At 33.5% G+C, this 6,000-nt stretch overlaps 1 long non-coding RNA gene across 1 annotated transcript; it reads left to right on the top strand.

The window, feature by feature from the left end:
• The first annotated feature begins 2,995 nt into the window (after nucleotides 1–2,995).
• Nucleotides 2,996–5,521, top strand: LOC122195516 (uncharacterized). Its single transcript, XR_008225474.1, has 2 exons — nucleotides 2,996–3,186; nucleotides 5,040–5,521. It is a non-coding gene; the product is annotated as an uncharacterized LOC122195516 (long non-coding RNA).
• Nucleotides 5,522–6,000: the final 479 nt, after the last annotated feature.

Raw genomic sequence — 6,000 nt, forward strand, 5'->3', positions numbered from 1 at the left:
AGCGATTCATCCAATAATTGCATGGTTGATAAGGCTTGATTCATCAAAAATAAGAGAATAATTCTAGATTTTTCATTTGGACCTGCATAAAACCAAAATAATTTTGGCAAAAAAAGAAATCCAAAATGCATCAATTGTTCAATATTTCATATTTCTTCGGTTGTCGTCTTTTCTTATTCAAGTACACCTTCAACCCAACTTCGATCCTTGCATCGTCATCAATGTTGAAACAAAATGAAAGCCTAAAAAAATAAAAAAAATAAAAAACTACAAAGCACACAAATTAAATAAAAAATAAAACAAGATGACATAAACTAATCCGTAAGTTCATTGGGTTTACAATTGCACTTTGCTAGTGTAACAATCATTTTAAACCCATAGGCTACCCTTGCAACTTCTCCATAGGCTGTACGGAGTGGTTACTAACAACCTACCGAAAAAAAGTGATGTTTCATTTTCACCAATAACTCACCACCAACCTACTAGACTTAGGAAATAGTCACCACTCCACAATTTTTTTTTTAAAAAAATTATGATTAAATTAGATAAAAACATAATTTAAAACATAATAAAATATTTTATATTAATTAAAACCACATTACATAATTTAAAACATAGAAAATTAAACCTAGATTACTAAAAAAACATAAAAACACATAAAAATGAAAACTAAAATACTAAAAAAACATAAAAATAACTTAGAAAATTAAACCTAAATTACTAAAAAACATAGAATAGAATCTAGTTGCGATATTGGTCGAGAACTTCGTGTTGAATTTTCAAAAATACCCTTAAATTTTCCGGGTCGAGATTCAGTTGCGGGACCGTGTTTATAATTTGAAGATTGGTGAGTGTCAATTGTCGCCGACGTTGTTCCTCCGTTGAATCAATTTTTTTTTTCTAAAAATTTAGAGCTTTGTCGATTTTCTCCGCTAGTACGTCCATGTTGGTTGATTTTCCGCTAGAAGATGCCCCTTTTCTCGCTTTATCCCTTCCCGGTGGTCGACGAAGTTGGAGATCCGGTGGACCCTCCCCCTCGGTGGCGTCGAACTCATCATTGAGGTCGAGGTTCACACCAATGTCCGACTCAGATGTTCTCAGCCTTTTGTTGGAACCGGTGGCAGATCCTGAATGCGTCGTTTCCGGATAAAGGACCCATTTTGGACCATTACGACAAACTTCCCACACTTTTTGGTTGGCAAACGGTTTACCATTGTTGGTAATTTTGTATTGGTACAATGCGGTTGAAAAAATGTTGAAATCGTTGCTACCACTTTGATGCATATTTTTAAGATTGTCAAATTCGTCGTTAAATTTGGTGCAAGCCGCTCGAAGGTAACGCAATTTTGCATTGACTGAGTTGTATGTCCGGCTCGTTTACCTTCCTAATAACGCGTGGAAGTGGTCTAAAACACGATTCCAAAAGCTTTGACCTGATTGCGCGTTGACGTCATCCCCGTCTTGTGATATGAAAATCCAAGCTTTAGCTAAAATTGTCTCCTCCTCGGTCCATTGCATACCTTTCTTTTTTGTTGGATCTTTTGAATTTTTTTGCCTTCTACGACTTGGTTGTGTTTCTTGAACCTGTTCGTCATCGTCGTCGTCGTCATTGTCGAGGTTTACGGGTTGAGATTGAAATAATGGAACTTGAGATGGTTGTGAAGTTTGTTGACGTTGGGAAGTTTGCGTTGAAATTGCGGAGAAGGATGTTTGTTGAAAGGCTTGAAATCTGGTTGAACGAATTGTGGTGGTTGTTGTTGGTAGTAGTTTGGGTGGTATGAAAAATTGATGAATAGAGGTTGTTGTTGAACGGAAGATGATAACAATTGCATGTAGTCAATATTCGCTAACGGATCATTTGGAGTGTTTGGGGTGTTCAGATGGGTGAGTTATTTTGGTTTGGATCCATAAGGAAAGAAAATTTTGTTGGTGAAGTATTTGTGTTGAAAGATTGTTTGTGTGTTTGAAATGATAAAAATGTTGATATATATAGAAAAAATGTGTATGGTAATTAATTAATTTTTTTTTTATCAACGGATACATCAACAGTTAAAAAAAAAAAGAATAATCAATCAATCCGTCTCCAACCCCACGTCACACCCAACCCATCAGAGGTTGGGACGGTGTTCACGCATGAAGGAGGCTGACACGTCAGCTCTCACACGTCTTAAACCATGTCACTTCGGGTAGCCTTATAGTTTGTAGTGACCATATCCAAATAGGTTACAATTCACCTAATTAAATATTTTGAAATGTGGTAAACATGATATTATACTCAGTAACCAATTGTATATTGTATCTTATATACAAGAAACAATGAACTTTTATACAATTTGCCCTTTAGTTGGTTATTAAGTAGCTTAGAGGATGATTGTTGGCCACAAACTTGAAAGAGTCAGCTATTTATTCACATTCAAGCATTCGTTCCCCACGTTCGAGCTAGTCAAATCAGTACTTATTTTTATACCGTTCGCGCCCCTCAGAGCCACTTAACTCGCTTTAAAGAAGAAAAATACTACTTCCAATTAATTGATTGAAATGAAAATTTTGAAAGATGTTATGAAGGGTTTCAAATCGATGTTGGAACTGCTACAATTTCTTTAATTATATGTAAACATATAGGGTCACATAAATAATATATAATGATGTTAAATTAGTAAAATATTTATAAGTGATAAACTTATTATTTACTAATCTGAGTAAATAAATAAATAATTTGTTATTTATTAATTTTTAAATAAACAAAAATAAATGAAACGGTTTATTTATTAAATAAATATAATGTTATAATGAATATGAGTTTACTAACTTAATGACTTTTTGAAAATGACCATCCATTAGTGGTTACTATTTAAGAAAGACAATCGGCACTATATTATAACAATAAATAGATTGCGTTTCCTTTATCCCTAAAATTCTCTCTCTCTCTCTCTCTCTCTCTCTCTCTCTCTCTCTCTCTCTCTCTCTCTCTCTCTCTCTCTCTCTCTCTCTCTCTCTCTCTCTCTCTCTCTCTCTCTCTCTCTCTCCTTGGATGTTTATCGTTTTATTCAAGAGTAAAGAAGAATGTGACTCGCTTCCTTGGTTGATTGGAGTCTAACATTTAATCATGTTGCTCGCGATAGCAACAGAGAAGATATGTTTCAATCTGTAGTTACTAAGCAAATGGATCTCCTTTACTAACATAAGGTAAATTTCAAACCCATATGGCTGTGAATAATTGGCGATCAAGCTCGATCCCGTTGGATCTTCTTTTAATATTCAATTTTAAACTTTTTATATTTCATTGTGTTTTGGTTACATAAATCTTTTTTTGTATCTTTGAATTCTCAATAGTGATATCAAAGCTTTTTCTGAATACCTAGGTTAACGAAGAATTTTTGTATTTTACTTGTGTCTAGGGATGATCATGGTGTATTTGTAGGCCAAAACAAACCGCAAACCGCATGCATTTGTTTTTGTAATCTTAAAACCATAATGTGTGGTTTTTCTAGGATGCGGTTTTGAGGTTTTTCCAGCGATGCGGTTTCAAGTCGTGTGGTTTTGTTTCGGAACAACACAATAGATTTATACTACGATGCGGTTTCAAAACCTTAAGAGACCAAAAGTGGAGCATTTTTTTTTTATTAAATATAGCCTTTAGTGTTTTACCCAACACGCTTAGACCTGAAATATGAAACGGTTTTTGTTTTTTTGTTTTTTTGTTTTTTTTTTTTTTTTTTTTTTACCTTTTTAGGCCGCAATCAAAAGTTTGGTGAAATCTTAGTCTTGTTCCACAAAGACAATCATAACCTAATATCTTGACTATTGTGAGTTATAATGATGTATTTTCACTAATAAAAAAATGATCGTCTTAAAAATCCATAATATCATAAAAAGAATTTTGATCAATTTTAAGAACATATAAGAACTTTTATAAATAATTATAGTGGTATAGTTTGATTTTTGGGGGGTCAGTTTCTAGGGTAAAACCGCACCACACCAACTTTAGTTGTTTTTCTATCAAACTAAAAACAATGTCGTCTGATTTTGTATCACTTTTGGTTTTTTGGTTTCGATTTGTTGTTGTTTTATCGGATTTTTTCTACATTAGTTTGATTTTTTCTCACCACGTACACATCAATTTTGTTGGATTAGATGAATGAATAAAAGAATTTAGATTTTCACATATCATAGATATTTAACTTTTAGTGTGTGCGTCCAGTATTCTAATCTTGGTTAGTTCATCTAAGATGAATGCACTTAGAGCTATAACTTTAATAGTTTTTTTTTTTTTTTTTTTTTAAATTGATCAATAAAAAAAACAAATCAAGTTTAGTGATTTTATCACATAGAATTTATGTCATCAAGACGAAAGATTAAATTAGATCACACAGGTAAAAAGCTAAATGTCAAATCTCGATGCCCTCACCATTTTTTCTCACTGGTAACATAAAATGCTAAATCATAATGCTTCCAAATCAAGCAAAGTGATGTTCAATAATATATATATATATATATATATATATATATATATATATATATATATATATATATATATATATATATATATATATATATATATATATATATATATATATATATATATATATATATATATATATATTGGTGGGGTTTCGGCTGTAAACACAAACCGAGGAAGGAGTTCTCGGTTGGGAACTCTACCCGAGAAGGATAAGTATGCGAGGTTCTTGGTCCGAGGAGGAAACCCTCCGGGGTGGTTTTCTACTGGAGGTTGTTCTCGGTATTGCACATTTGCGGTCCGAGGTTCTCGGCTATGAACAGTTTGCGGCCGATAACCGATTTGCGGTCCAAAGAGAAGAAATAAGAAGTAGGCTGCGAGGGTTCTCTGTCCAAGCGAGGATCCTCGATTTCTTGGGATTTTCAACTTCTAAATTCTACAACATTTTTACTAAGTGTTTATATGTATCTAAAACATTAATTTAACTTCATTAAATTAATTAATCAATAAGTTTGACTTTAATTTGATATTTTTGACTTTTGTTGACTTTTACAAGATAGAAAATAACGGGTTGTCACAGGATGGGCAATAACTTGGAAAAGTTCCAAGCAGGAGACGGTAGTTGATTAAACTTGCGAATCAGAGTACATAACAGCAAGCGAGGCGGCGAAGGAGGCAATATGGTTGAAGAACTCCATCGAAGATCTTAGAGTTGTACCAGCTATAAAGGAGCCTATGGAGATTTTCTGTGACAGCGAGAGTGCAGTTGCCTTAGCCAAGGAACCTAAGGATCATGGCAGATCCAGGCACATCGACAGAGAATAACACTTCATAAGACATCGAATAGAAGAAGGACTCCTCATAGCAAAGAGGGTATCGTCTGAGGAGAACCCAACAGATCCCCTCACGAAAGGACTAAGTAGGGTTAAGCACTTACAGCATGCGAGGCGTATCGGGCTGAATGACGATATTAGTTTTAATGATTAGATTGTTTTGAAACTTGTAATAGTTGAAATGTAATTGACATTTGATGATTAAATAAAATGTGATTTTTATTTATAAGTAATGTTACTATCTTGTGTCAATCATTTAATATTGTTTCACTTTGCATGTTTTGACTTCCAGAATAATTACATTATTCAAACCATCCACGGTCAATCATACTTTGGAAGTAGGTACTGAAGAAAGACTGTCATGAATTTGACTTGTAGATTGTCTGAATTATATTAGACATAGCAAAGGATTGCTACAACATTCATGAGTGCTCATAAAGTCTGAGTATTGGATTAAACCCACGCTCACTTGTATCACTTCATGGAATTTATCTCGAGTGATCGTGAGACGATAATATCATATAAGTCTTCAAACCAAGAGATATGATTTGTTGACTATGAGTTGGTTGTACATTGATAGTATGAAACTGCATCAGTAACTTGATGCTATAAAACGTGTTGTTGTGTGCAATTCAACGAGTAGTTAGTACAAGCATATGAGTCAAAGTTTATATGTTCCTTTTAGTCCTTGGAAGATTAAAAGCGATA

The sequence above is a fragment of the Lactuca sativa genome, chromosome 8, assembly GCF_002870075.4.
Source record: "Lactuca sativa cultivar Salinas chromosome 8, Lsat_Salinas_v11, whole genome shotgun sequence".
Lineage (NCBI taxonomy): Eukaryota > Viridiplantae > Streptophyta > Magnoliopsida > Asterales > Asteraceae > Lactuca > Lactuca sativa.